This window comes from Schistocerca nitens, chromosome 7 (genome assembly GCF_023898315.1).
Source record: "Schistocerca nitens isolate TAMUIC-IGC-003100 chromosome 7, iqSchNite1.1, whole genome shotgun sequence".
NCBI lineage: Eukaryota > Metazoa > Arthropoda > Insecta > Orthoptera > Acrididae > Schistocerca > Schistocerca nitens.
In genome coordinates, this window is record NC_064620.1 from 556,480,666 (window position 1) to 556,496,139 (window position 15,474).

Here is a 15,474-nt window from a genome sequence, read left to right on the forward strand (position 1 = left end):
GATACAGAAGAGTGGAACGAAATTTGAGGATCCGAAAGATGACCGTCAGTTTGGCTTTAGGAAAGGTAAAGGCACGAGAGAGGCTGTGCTGACATTGAGTTTAACAATGGAAGCAAGACTGAAGAAAAATCAAAGCACGCTCACAGGAATTATAGACCTAGAAAAAGTGTCCAACAGTTTAACACGCAGAAAGATGTTAGATATTCTTAGAAAAATAGGAGTGAGGTATAAGGAAAGGTGGGTAATACACAATAGGTGCAATTATCAAAAGGGAACATTAGGAGTTGAAGACCAAGAACGAAGTACTCGTACTAAAAATGGTGTAATACAGGGATTAAGCCCCCCACTCCCTCTCTTCAATCTGTACATCGAAGAAGCAATGACTGTTGTGACCAGAAGAGATGTGAATGTTCATCCTCGTCCTCATAAACCACTACTGGACGATGCGAGCTGTAAGAGCAGGGGCCCTGTCACCTTGGAATACTGCATCACAATTGAGGAATTAAAATTGTGCCACGTGATGGACCTGATTAGCCAAAATGGTTACATTATACCTGGCCGGAGTGGGACTGTTCAGATTACCCATGGGACCCCTGTAATACCACGAATTGGTTGCCGAAAGCGTCACCAAACTGCCGCCATGTTTCACTCTTGGACGTAAACCAGTCCAGAAGCTGCAGACAGTCTGCGAAAAGGCCCATCTGACCAAATGAAATTCTTCCATTTACCCGTAGTCCAGCTTTGACGGCTTCGGCACCACGTTTCCCATTGAATCACTGATGAGTGGTTTTGGAATCAAATAGCTCTCTGGAATTCACTGCTTACGGAGCTCTCTCTCTCTCTCTCTCTCTCTCTCTCTCTCTCTTTCTCTCCTTTTTTTTTTTTTTTTTTTTGACACGGTCCGCCAGTGTGACCTTCAGCTCAGCAGTGTCTTTTGCAACTGTGGTCCTCTTAATTTTAGTCACAATTCTCTTCATGATCGCCCATGACGATCACTCAACACAGTGTGCTCACATTCGAATTCCCCCAGCTCCCACGTAATGCACTCTTAACTACACAGACAACTGTTCTTATTCAACAGATACTTGCAATCTATTGAGGACATTAGACGGGTGTAGTTCGTGGTCAGGGAGATTAGCAGAACCTTCAGGCTTGGCTAGCATGCGTATTTACGTGCAAACATCCATTTCTCTTGATTTATCTGTATTTTTGTCCAACCACTGTACGTCTGTGTGTCTTATGCCCTGCCTTGGAGACACGCAAAATTATTCTTCATATTGTCCGCCCCCGGTAGCTAAATGGTCACCGTGGCGAATTGTCAATCCTTTGGGCCCGGGTTCGATTCCCGGCTGGGTCGGGGAATTTTCTCCGCCCAGGCCTGAATCATCACCGTGACGGATTGTCAGTCCTCTGGGACCGGGTTCGATTCCCGGCTGGGTTGGGGAATTTTCTCCGCCCAGGGACTCGGTGTTGTGCTGTTCTCATCATCACCCTATCATCCTCATCAGCTGTAGAATTGAGTGAACGGTCTGCGCGACGGGCGGGATGGGGGCTAGCCATACGCTTAAATAAAACTTTTCAGATTGAATTAATTGGCTTGTTTCTCGACAACATGCGTCGTTATGGGTTTCTTTCCTTGTAATCAACAACCCTCACACGGTACTAACGTCTAACAGAACTACACGTACCATAATTTTAGCAACTATTGACCAACGAAATTTCATTCATCGATCGCTGTTTTCTCCTGAAGTAATGTATCTCTACGAAGTTAGAAAACATTCGTAATAACTGAAGTAACACTTACTTTCAGATCGCCATCTGGCCAAACTGATTCAGCTCTTCCCTGCGTTGCCTAAGTGAATGGTGGTATGGTGCCTCCGAAAATGTCACGGACGCTTCGTGTGCCATCTTTATCAAGAATTTTAGCTTAATCTCTAAACTCTTCGTCAACGGCAGACACTATGATATTCATTTGTCTCTACCGTCAATAATGCGGTGTGCGTCCCGTCCCAGCGCTATCAGAGTTCTGAGGAACATGTGGATATTTTGAAGGTGGCGTGATTCAGTTCGATCACATGGTCATTCATTCATTAATCACGTGTTGTACTTCAATCCCAGACGCCAAACAACCGCTATTTGCGATTTCAGTAGTGTCAAGCGGCGCTCGTTGGATTGCAGGGTGGAGGTCTGTTGTGTTTTCTGATGACATGTGGTTCTTCTGCCTCTGTGCCGGTGATTAGGACTGTTGAGGTCTTGTACGCAACCTGTCTGCGTGTAGATTACACTAGACCTATACCTGGAGTTATGGCCGGGGTGTAATAGCCAATGAAAGCTGGAGCACCCTCCTGCGTGTCCTACTCACCCCGACTGCAAATTTTTACGTCGGCCTGGTGATTCGACTTGATGTGTTGCCATTGATGAACAGCACTCCAGAGGTTGACACGGTACCACACAAGCGGCTCGTAGTACAATTGCGTGTTTATGGAATATCGTCTCAGTTATGTGACTGGATTTGCGATTTCCTGTCAGAGAGGTCAGAGTTTGTAGTAATTGACGGAAAGTCATCAAGTAAAACAGAAGTGATTTCAGGCGCTCCACAAGGTAGTGTTGTAGGCCCTTTGCTGTTTCTTATCTATATAAACGGTTTGGGAGACAATGTGAGCAGCCGTCTTCGGTTGTTTCCAGATGACGCTGTCGTTTATCGACTAATAAAGTCATCAGAAGATCAAAACAAACTGCAAAACGATTTAGAAGAAATATCGGAATGGTGCAAAAAGTGTCAGTTGATTCTAAATAACGAAAAGTGTGAGGTCATCCACATGAGTACTAAAAGGAACTCGTTAAAATTCGGTTACACGACAAATCAGTCTAATCTAAAAGCCGTAAATTCAACTAAATACCTTGGTATTACAATTACGAAGGACTTAAATTGGAAAGAACACATAGAAAATGTTGTGGGAAAGTTTAACCAAAGGCTGCGTTTTACTGGCAGGACACTTCGAAAATGTAACAGACCTACTAAGGAGACTGCCTACACTACGCTTGTCCGTCCTCTTTTAGAATACCGCTGTGCGGTGTGGGATCCTTACCAGGTAGGACTGACGGAGTACATCGTAAAAGTTCTAAGAAAGGCAGCACGTTTTGTATTATTGCGAAATATGGGAGAGAGTGTCACAGAAATGATATAGGGTTTGGGATGGACATCATTAAAAGAAAGGCGTTTTTCGTTGCGACGGAATCTTCTCACGAAATTTCAATCACCAACTTTCTCCTACGAATGCTAAAATATTATGTTGACACCGACCTACATAGGGCGGAACGATCAACACGATAAAATAATGGAAATCAGAGCTCGTACGGAAAGATATATGTGTTCATTCTTTCCGCGCGCTATACGAGATTGGAATAATAGAGAATTGTGAAGTTGGTTCGATGAACCCTCTGCCAGGCACTTAAATGTGATTTGCAGAGTATCCATGTAGATGTAGATGTAGATGTGGATGTACCAACAGGATAACACTCGACCACATACCACTGTTCCCAACATGCTCTACACCTTGTTGACGTGTTGCCTTGGCCTACTCGATCACCAGATATTCTCCAATCGAGAACACATGACAAATCATCCGATGACAACTCCAGCGGTATGCATGAGATGCATTAACCGTCCCTGTATTGACAGACCAAGTCCAACAGGCATGAAACTCCGTTCTACAAAGTGACATCCGGCAAATGTACAACACCATTTATGCACGTCCGCGTACTTGAATTCAACATTCTGGCGGTTACACCGGTTATTAATATATCAGAATTTCACATTCGCATTGCTCATCTCCCGCTTACATTGACCTATGTTATTGCAATGTTAATCACTTAAAAATGTTTTGCAGACAAATGTGTTTCGGAAATTTCATAATTAGTCTCCATTAATTATTTTTTGTGCTGCACTTTTTTTCCGCCAGTATTATGACACCGAAGGAATGGAACACGATCTGTCGGTAACAGAACAGAGGAAGCTGATCTGAAGCGGAATATTTCACGGTCGTGTCTTGCGGCTGTTGGCTGATTTAAATTTGAAATCGGGTGCAATAAGACTGCCCGCTGCGGCTGTTCCGTTTCCCCTGTGCCCTAGTGCTGCTGTATATTGCCCGACCTGGAGGGCGTGGAACAGCTCGCAGCTCGCCTCTAATTGCCCCTCTTATTCGCTGCCGAGTGGCGATGCTAATGACGTCATCAGCCGCCGACATAGCACCCACCCCCAGCGCGCAACAAGTAGTACCTCCCTGAGAACGGGGCCTGTGTCTGTTCGTGTGGACTGAAAACTTACCTCTCTCCCACCGTCACAGCTCGGCATCTGGCCACTGCCTAACGACAGCTGGCTCTTAAATGTAGAAAAATGTAAGTTAATGCGGATGAGTAGGGAAAGTAAATTCGTAATGTTCGGATACAGCACTGGTACAGTCCTGATCGTCACAGTCATGTCGTTTAAATATCTGGGAGTAACGTTGCAAAGCAATGTAAAATGGAGAGAGCGTCTGTGGTCTGAGGGAGGGAAGGTGAATTGTCGACTTTGGCTTATCGGGAGAATTTTTAGGGAAGTGTGGTTCATCTGTAAAGGAGACGGCATATAGCACGTCAGTGCGACCTATTCTTGAGTACTGTTCGAGTTTTTGGGAGCCGAACCACGTCGAATCATAGAAAGACTCCGAAGCATTTATGAGGTAGGCTGCTAGATTAGTTAGCGGTAGATTCTAACTACACGTAAGTGTTGCCAAGAAGTTTCAGGAGCTCAAATGGGAATCCCTGAGGGAAGGTGACCTGCTTTGTTGAGGAACACCACTGAGGAAATTTAGAGAGCCGACATTTAAGTCTCGCTGCGGAAGATCTACAGCTGCCAAGAACAAACATTTGCCGAATGGACCACGAAGATAAGATGCGAGAAATTAAGGCTCATATGGAGGCATATATGCTATCAGTTTTCCCTCCCTCTATCTGCGAGTGGAATAGGAATGGAAATGACTATGGTGAAAGGTATGTGCTAAGGTCTGATCAGGGTAGATGCAGAAAATAAAGTCGGTAGTTGCCAACTGCAAGGTGGAATAAGTATATCTTTGAGTAGGAGTATCTGTGATGGTTAAGAGAGCCGGGTGCGCGCAGTAAAGAACTCGGCAGTCGCAGCTAAGTGCCCAGAGGAAGCAGACGTGTGGTGACAGCTTTAAGGTAGGATTCGTGCTACGCAGTTTTCAGGTTGTACAGTGAGCAAACTTTAGTACGTTAATGGGAGAAGCTATAAAATGATTTCAAAATCGTTTTTGTTAGATAACGTTCAGAGTTAGGATAGGATTTGTATGTCCAAGTTTTGACGCAGTAAGGGTTTTGTAAAATTTTTGTAAGAGTGATTCGTGCTATAAAAATGTTGGGAATGGAAATGGTAGTTTTTGTATACGACTTACATTTTTATTAAATTTTTAACTATATATATAACAGCCTGAATATGAAAATGAGTAGTAAAGTAAAGTTACCAGAATGAGATTTTCACTCTGCAGCGGAGTGTGCGCTGATATGAAACTTCCTGGCAGATTAAAACTGTGTGCCCGACCGAGACTCGAACTTGCCCGCGAAAGGCAAAGGTCCCGAGTTCGAGTCTCGGTCGGGCACACAGTTTTAATCTGCCAGGACGTTTCACAGTAAAGTTACCCACCAAATGAAAGAACGTAAAGAAAATGAGGCCTCTGTGCAATATATGTGTGCAGTTCATGGTTTGAAATCGATTTTGGTGTAACTAAAGTTGTTAGAGTAAAGTTATTTCAAATAACTAAGTTGATGCCATTGGACAACTGGCATTATTCATGTCAAGATATAATTTCATTAAGTAAACATCAGGGCCAAAAGTTAATTTTTCAGTACCATTTTAATGCCATTGCACAGATGGCATTATTCCCTTAGACTTGATTACTGAGTGAAATACATGTTTCATTACTGGAAAAATGGAGGAGTGCATGAAACAAGTTCGCAGACGCAGTCAGATGCAGGTTTGTTGAATAATTATTTAGGAATAACTTTATCTTTGATACTTTCACTGGTTGTGTACAGTGGCTTGTGGTATATGTATGTAGATGTAGAAGTTAGTTAGTTAATTGTACCACACATTGTATTCACAAAAAACGCTGTGATGCGGAATGTGTCAATAGAATATACAGTAGGTGGTCAAAATACAGAAACACTGCGTGACATAGGTGTTTGAATATAAATGCAGATGGCGGCCAAGCGTGCAGATTGCACTGTTGTATTTGACCACGAATGGCACCTGTGCAATGTCCTCAGTACGCTGCATATGTCAGATGTGGTCACAACTGTGTTTTGTGTAGTTGTGAGCTCAGTGAATCCGACAGTACACATACCGTTGTTGCTCGTCTGGTTGGTGATTCCGTAACCTAGGTAGCCCAAGCGTTTGGTGTTTGAAGAGGTACCGTATCGAAGATTCATACCGCTTACAGGAAAATCGTAAAATCATCATCCAATAAGTCATAACGTGGACCACAGTACATGCAGCGTGATCGAGGTGGAAGGTCATTCGGTAGGACTGCGACGGAAGACATGACGATAACGTCTGAAAAAGACACTGCAGAACAGAATGTCACACTCGTGAATGCTATGGGCACCAAACCAACCCAAGAGGAGCTCCATAAGCGGAGGGTTGCAGGGCGAATTGGAATACGGTAATCACTCATCACTCATGAAAATGCTATTACCAGAAAAACGTCATGCCGAACCTGGACTATGGAGCAATGGAAGAATGTCATTTGGTTGGATGAATCTTGTTTCACACTTTTCCAACTTCTGAAGAAGTGTACGTCCCAAGAGTGAAACACGACGCGAGTTCGGTCATGGTCCTCGTACCCACATCTTGGTATGCCATGTGTTCCAAGTATACTCTGCAAGATCGCGTTATTGCCAAAGATTATGTGACCATTTTGGCTAACTAGGTGCATCCCATTGCACAATGTTTGTTTCCAAATATCGAAGCTGTGTGAGTCGTGCACAGCTTGCGCTTATCCCATTTATTGTTTGTCATCTTCTATTACGGTACTGCCGCTTCCTTTTCTTATTCCATGTACTGGCGTCACTAACTTCCTGCCTTACTTGCCCGTGAGCCGCAGCAGCAGCGCGTATCGATAAGAGCACTGTCATACCAGCTCTGGAGCGACCGATAGTATTTCCGGGTCGTCGTGTATCTGGCAGTCATTTCGGGACGGACCAGGAGTGCAGCAGAGACGCAGCAGCAGTGAAGTCGGGGGACGGAGCGCCAGTGAAACGCCGACAGCCTGTGGTCGCCGACCGCTGGCGAATCACGTGAACCGTCCAGCGGAGGAAGATTGGAGCGGGATGACCGTTGGTTGGTCGTTTGGTTGGTCGTCTCATCGGCCGACATATACTTGGTCCTTTCATCATTTCTGGGCCTGAGGAGTTGGTCGGTTGGCGTGGAGCAGCGAGGAAATCTCCGTGGCGCGTAGTTTGGCTGGGCCCCCTGGCGGCCTCTTTCCGGTGTGAGAGCGTGAGGTGCTGTTCCCATTGCTGCAAGGTTCATGGCTCACCGAACCTGGACATCAAAGTTGAGTTTTGACTTAATCTACCAGCAAGTCGATCACATTGTATCATTTGGAGTTCGTTGTCGGCTGTTGGAATATTCCCACGACCAACAACGTGTGTTTCAAGTTGGCGAATTTTAGCCACCCTCTGGTGGAGTTTACCTGCAACTTGGTTATTTGAATTGAAGTGTACCAGCGGAATCTTCTGCCTTGTGGCCGTTAACATTCCGGTTACCTGCCCTGGCCATTGATGTAAATTCAGGCAGTTTATTTTCCTCATTGTGTTGTCGCTGTCCAGCACGGTGTGTAGTTTGAAGCTCAGTGTTTAAGTGGTTGTGGGCGCCAATACCTTCTACATTGTTTCATTGAACTCTCTGTTGTGTGCTGGTCAGATGAAGCGGAGTTGATCTTGTTGGTGTGTCCATTGACTGGGTTGTCGTCGGATCGACAATGGTAGGGCCGACTGCCTGTCTAACCTAAGCGAGCGTTAGTGTTTGAATTCCAGGCCGACCCTCGGAACTTCTGAGCGCCCTTGGGCGTACTACCTTTTCTTGTTTGTTCTTCTTGTTTGACATGTAGCCGATTTTAAGGTTATTTTGCCCTTAAGGTGTCAGATGGTTTGGGGCTTCAGCCTAAGTTAAGAACTGTTTTATCTAAAGCCTTGGGCATTTTTAAAATTACTGATTTTGAGACTTAAGTGTTGGGCCTTCAGCCGACTTTTAATTTAAGATTTTGGCTCTTAAGGTGTCAGATTCTTTTGGCCTTTAGCCTAATTAAGGAACTGTTTTAAGATAAAGCTTTGCCTTTTAAATTTCTGATTTTGGTTGAGCTTTAAGTTATTGGCTTTCAGCCGTTTTTAAATTAAAGTGGTCTTTCCCTTAAGGCATGAGATTGTACGGCACATTCAGCCGCTAATTAAGTTCCAAAACTAAAGCTGTGTTTTTTTAATTTTCTTGGCTGTTTTAAAGTTTGATCAAATAAAACGTTGCATGTTCGAGTGTAACTGACGGCCGCTTACTTTGGCCCCCTTCCACAACTTAAACTACCTGTCCTGTCCTACGGGTTTAGTAGGGCGTTTCACTGTGCTCTGTTCACACATCTCGTATCGTTCAGAATAGCTTCTCTGAGCACGAAGATGAACTGTCGCATCTCTCCTGTCTACCACAGTCACCCGCTCTCAATAGCATTAAGCCTTTTGGTCTTCTGTGGAGAGAAGGTAGCGACATATCTAGCCACCTCTATCATCGATATCTCAACATCCCATTATTTTGCAGGAAGAATATAGTAAGACATCCTCAAGACCCATAAGTAATCTGCATTTACCCATTTCGAGAAGACCAAGACCGGTTCTTAGTGGCAACGTGTATTACGAATGGTAAAGTTCCTTTTTTGTGGTGGTTCCATAGTTTCTCATAGCCCCTATAACATGGAACTAGCGGTTGTGAAATTGACAGTCTGGTCCTAAAATGCTCATAGCTGAGTCGATAAAGTCAATAATAACAGAATCAACGGACACCTAAGGGTTGATTCAGTTTCTCAGGATTCAATTTTATGACGTGGTGCAGGCGAATTTGTGGTCCTACCTATGAATTTAAGAAACCATGGACTATCGAAACGTGCAGCTGGTCCCGGCGGAGGTTCGAGTCCTCCCTCGGGCATGGATGTGTGTATTTGTCCTTGGGTTAATTTAGGTTAAGTGGTGTGTAAGCTTAGGGACATTACCTTAGCAGTTAAGTCCCATAAGACTTCACACACATTTGAAAATTTTTTTGACTATCGAAAAATAATGTTTACAGTCGCTTGATAGGGAAGCTGGATCGATTTTCTACTATCTACTGTATGCGATCATTGGGGCAGTTGTACAGACAGTAGGAAACGCGTGAAGAGGTTGAGATTTTACTAACGGACAGTGTTAAAGTGATGGTGACAATGTATAACTTTTTAGGATTGGCGAAGTTATAGTTTGATAGTTTGTGGAGTGGAACACGAATTCGGAGAATGCAATAACTAAATCGGTAATAAACTTCGTTGAAATTCATTCCTATAAAAGAAAGTAAAAGAGAGGTTTTTGTTTTTTGAAGGTGGTTCTAGTTAAAATATAAAAACTATCCAATCCATTTTGTAACGGTTTCACATTAATTTTGAAATGAAATACGAGTTAATAAAAAATGAATAAATTGTTAACAGTAATTCCTTCTTTTGAAAAGACGGATTACACAGTAAAAACTTTAAAAGAAATCTTGAGAAAGGAAAGTGTGAGAAAAATATTGACGTACATGTTTAGTGATATTCTCAATTTGTAGAAAGTGACCATGTGTTCACTTGTAGCAGCTATGATCGAAATGCTATTAGATATTTTGCATTATTGTTATGTGTAAGAAACAAGAAAGGAGCTTTGATTCTAACTCTGTGAACTTAGGTGAATTTCAAAATATTTTTTTACGAAAAGTTAAATATTTACTTATTAGCTCTCGTACATTACTTGAAAAAGGGTGAGAATGGCATTGTTAAATAGAGGAGGAAAAGTCAGAGACAGCTACTGTAGTATGGTACTCATCTGTGAGTAAATTAAGCAGACTATGTGCTTATAGTAAAGCACGCCAGTTACCATTGTGGCGTCGATAGTTACGATGCCACAACGTTGGTGCACGCTCTCGTTAAGTTAACACTACGAGAGAAGGACTAACTACGCCGACCACAGTGCCCTCTGGCCGACGCTGTGGAGCTCAGCGAGTGCCGTCTTGATTTCTGCCCCATTGCATCATGAGCAACGGCCTGAAATATCGCGTCTACTACCGAATGGGCTAGATAGCTATTGAGACTTTGTATTAGTTACGTTCAGTTAAAGTTTGGAAAGCAACGAGTATTTGCTAGCTTTGAGATTATACGGAACAGGCATCCTGACTTCACAGGACTAGACACTGACTACGGCTTCACACCTAGGTGCTCATTCTAGCCAAAGTTATGTATGCATTTGATATTTACTTGTGTTTTTGATTCAATTAAAAGTGTTAAAGTCTGAATTGCCCCTTCTGTTTATTGATTGGATAGCCACTGAATTGCTATTTATTAATTTAATGGTATAATAATAATTATTAAAAGGTGGCAATTTTATTTAAGCACCGCTTTTACTCTTTCGATTGTTGCGAGTCAGTGATAGTGCAATGCTGCTCGCTTTGGAGAATACACATTTTATAAGAATTATTTGGTCCAGGAAACTCTTTTGCGATCACGGTTGCGATTTAGACGGTATTCGCGTAATTGTACTGATTAAAAGTTATCGTTTCAGAAAGACGCAGGTTCAAATAAAGACGTGTGCACTTTTGCGCGTATAATGAAAATATTCATAACACGTCGCGTAACAAAAAGAAACATGCGAATCACAACCGTGGTCAAACGAAGAAAATATATTATAACATAAATGTTCTTCGCTGTTATTCAGGACAGGCTCAGATTAGACCTTGCAATTTTTAGTTATAGGAAATGACAAGACGTTACAATTAGGAGATATTTGTTTTGAATAACTTGTATTTACCTTCTCTATCTCTCTCCTTTTTACAGCCTTTCTACCTTCACATCGATTAAGGAACTTTTCCTTCTCTACCGACCAGTACGAGAACAAAATTCAGACTGCACAAAATGTCTTACATCGAATTATTACATGCTTAACCCTTAACAATCATATATAGTTTCGTAGTACAAACAATGCTAAGCTATTCCGTGCACTTTGATACACTGAGCACAAAAATGAAAATAATAAAATTATAATTACATTTTTAATATCATGAATACTTCTTTAAATCATGAAAATAAGGTTTGACTTCGTCGTAATATTAATTTTCATCGTTGTAGCACTACGTTGCCCCCTTTGGATGAACAGTCACACTTGTTTGACTGGACATCCAAGCAGGCTTATTTTCCTTGTCTGTTCTGTTTAAAGTTCACTGTGTTCTTTCACTTGGAAGCATATGCTTTGTTTACTTTTAAGTATCAGGGATTTTGAGTTACACTCCCCCATTCGGGCAAAGGCCAATGGGAAAAACCCCGGAAAAAAACCACGGCGGAGCGAGCACATCTTCCACAACCTCTATTTTAATTTTCAACATTTGAATATTCACTTCGTATGACATTTAATAATGGTACAATTTCGTGATAGTGCTGCTGGTGACGACGGCTGGCGACTTTGTGTACTGCTACACCGATGTCTCGCCCCATCAGGTAAGTCTGCGATGGACGGCGATGACGTGGCAGGGTGCGGCAAGGGATGACGGATGATGTCGCTGCAGTATGCTGCCCTCACCGACACGTGTGCTCAGCATCCCAGCATACAGTCTCATGAAATTCAAACAGCAGTATCAGTTCCTTAAATTAACATCTAAATTACATCATATTTGACGCACTCTTTCACTCAAGAAGAAGAATTTTTTTTTTTTTTTTTTTGTGAGGTGTTCGACTTTTTGTGAGTTTCTTTATCATAATGCAAGCCCATTCGTCCTTCCGATGTAACTGACGATCTGCAATTAAAGGTTCATGTAATTCCATTCCAACATTTATACAGTTCTGCAACGGGTTTAATGATATAGTCAGTAGCAGTTCCCAACACTGCTACGACTCACCACTGCTGCTGACTGATCGATAAAAACACTTGCTCTTGAGTTTTAGCTTGCCTGGAATGTTACGTCCACGCATGTGGTCCCAATAACACTCTGAATACTTGGCATTACTAAACACTCGTAGCACAAAAATTTGAAAACGAAATCATGGTAACACAACGCACTCATTGAGCGTCCACTTTTGTGTTAAATTCCACTCTTTCGCTAGTGAAATAAAGTTCGTACGCGTAGAGGATAATGTTCACAGGAAGTCTTTCTTCATAGGTCATCTGTGACATGTTCACTCCACCACGTGGTCACTTGAAACAGTTATCAAGTCTGACAAGGTAAAGTCCTTGTGCGGCCAATTAAGGGCCTGCAGTCAACCTGTCTGCGGGGACGTGTCTGACATCCAGCACCTGTACAACAAAATGCATGCATGCTTGCATGCTTGCATTCAACGTTGTGGCGGTTACACCGTTTATTAAGGTACCAACACTTCATATATCTCGCGCCTGTATTAACCTGCGATACTGCAGTGTTCAAATGGTTCAAATGGCTCTGAGCACTACGGGACTTAACTTCTGAGGTCATCAGCCCCCTAGAACTTAGAACTAGTTAAACCTAACTAACCTAAGGACATCACACACATCCATGGCCGAGGCAGGATTCGAACCTGCGACCGTAGCGCTCGCGCGGTTCCAGACTGTAGCGCCTAGAACCGCTCAGCCACAACGGCCGGCTCTGCAGTGTTAATCACTTAAATGTGTTACGATACAAATGTTTTCCGGAACATTCATTACTCTACAGTAATTATTTTTTGACGTTGCGATTTCTTTCTTACAGTGTTTTTCACAGCGACAGTGCCATAATTTACCGCGGGACTGCTACGGTCGCAGGTTCGAATCCTGCCTCGGGCATGGATGTGTGTGATGTCCTTAGGTTAGTTAGGTTTAAGTAGTTCTAAGTTCTAGGGAACTGATGACCTAAGCTGTTAAGTCCCATAGTGCTCAGAGCCATTTCCAAGTGCCTTAATTTGAGGAGGAAATTTTTGAAAACGTACGTTTGGAGCACAGAATTATGTTATAGTGAATCACTGACAACTGGAAAACCGGAAAAGAAGAGAATCTATGTGTTTGAAATGTGGTGCTACAGAAGATTACTGAAAATTAGGGGGACTGATAATATAAAGAATATGAAGGTTCTCCACAGAATGGTCGAAGAAAGTAACTTAATGAAAACACTGAGAAGGAAGACGGAGATGCGACAGGATTAGAGGATGTGTTAAGATATCAGGGGATAAGCTACCTGGTACTGGAAGGAGCAATAGAATGGGAAAGCTGTAGCGGACGACAGAGACTGGAATACAGTGTGTCTCAAACTTCTGGGTCAAATAGAAACAGTTCTTGCGGGGTCGGTGCGTCGAACCAGGGACTCCAGATGGCAGAGCTGAAACCGGGACCCACCGCACCGTATTTTGTGAGGAGGCCAAGCAATTTCAAGAGCGCCAAGGGGCAGTGCAGATTGATACAGCGGTCTTCAGTAACATTTGTTTATTGAGATAATTAACAGTACTCGATGGGTGAAGCGTAGTGTTGGCGTGCCGTCTGTGCACTGTCCCATGAGTCCAGCCGCCCTGCTGGAAGTCGGCCGCGCTCTGTTGGTCGCTGGCCACCGATGCATTGCAACTTGCGCCGCACTGCTGCCCACGATTCTGGAGACTACTGCAGTCCCTGGTCCTCGCCGCCCTGCACCCCGTTTGGCCTGCTCTGTCCGACCATGGGACGAATGTGGAGGTACTGGTCACCCGTGGCCCTCGGGCCGCAGCTGCTCCCAGGACAGGACCGGACTTCAACCCTCGCCCTCCTTGATGCTGTGCCGCAACTTGCCGCTAGTGGTGCTTGCCGGATGGGACACCTGCCACCCTCTCTGGCGCCGTTGCAGCGCTGCTACGCCTCCCGCAGCGTATGCCTCACCCGGACCCCGGTACGCCAGGTGGGAAGCGAACGTCGCCCGTAGACTCGAGTGGAACCGAGCCCCTCCCGGACCCACTGCAGACCACTGTCAGTGCCCTCTTTCAGGTAGACCGTGCGATCTCCAACTTACAGGCTGCCGTTCCGTCTCGACCCGGTCTTGTGTCCCTGGAGGCGTAATATAGCCCGAACAAGCACATAGAAAACAAAATACAAGTTGAAACTTCCTGGCAGATTAAAACTGTGTGCCCGACCGAGACTCGAACTCGGGACCTTTGCCTTTCGCGGGCAAGTGCTCTACCATCTGAGCTACCAAAGCACGACTCACGCCCGGTACTCACAGCTTTACTTACGCCAGTATCTCGTCTCCTACCTTCCAAACTTAATACAAGATCTCCTGCGAACCTAGCAGAACTAGCACTCCTGAAAGAAAGTCGTGCTTCGGTAGCTCAGATGGTAGAGCACTTGCCCGCGAAAGGCAAAGGTCCCGAGTGCGAGTCTCGGTCGGGCACACAGTTGTAATCTGCCAGGAAGTTTCATATCAGCGCACACTCCGCTGCAGAGTGAAAATCTCATTCTGGAAACCTCCCCTACGCTGTGGCTAAGCCATGTCTCCGCTATATCCTTTCTTTCAGGAGTGCTAGTTCTGCTAGGTTCGCAGGAGAGCTTCTGTAAAGTTTGGAAGGTAGGAGACGAGATACTGGCAGAAGTAAAGCTGTGAGTACCGGGCGTGAGTCGTGCTTCGGTAGCTCAGATGGTAGAGCACTTGCCCTCGAAAGGCAAAGGTCCCGAGTTCGAGTCTCGGTCGGGCACACAGTTTTAATCTTCCAGGAAGTTTCATATCAGCGCACACTCCGCTGCAGAGTGAAAATCTCATTCTAAAATACAAGTTAATACAGAATACTTATAACATTGCTGTCAAACTGGCCCCTATAAGCGAAGACCAGCAGTGGTCCATCCCGACGCTCGACTGACCTGGCACACTCTGTCCCAAGCTAAATGGTTCAAATGGCTCTGAGCACTATGGGACTTAACATCTGTGGTCATCAGTCCCCTAGAACGTAGAACTACTTAAACCTAACTAATCTAAGGACATCACACACATCCATACCCGACGCAGGATTCGAATCTGCGTCCGTAGCAGTCGCGCGGTTCCGGACTGAGCGCCTAGAACCGCAAGATCACCGCGGCCGGTCCCAAGCTAAAATTGCCCGTCTATTTATACTACTTTTCCCCTGCTTCTGACGTAGCGTCAGAGGGAGACAGAAACTGTGGCAGGGATAAATTCCCACACATCAGTCACTTTCAAATCGCCACTCC

The 15,474-nt window shown here is 44.3% G+C and overlaps 1 non-coding gene across 1 annotated transcript; it reads left to right on the forward strand.

Moving 5' to 3' along the window:
* The first annotated feature begins 14,892 nt into the window (after nucleotides 1-14,892).
* Nucleotides 14,893-14,967, forward strand: Trnas-cga (transfer RNA serine (anticodon CGA)). Its single transcript has one exon. It is a non-coding gene; the product is annotated as a tRNA-Ser (tRNA).
* Nucleotides 14,968-15,474: the final 507 nt, after the last annotated feature.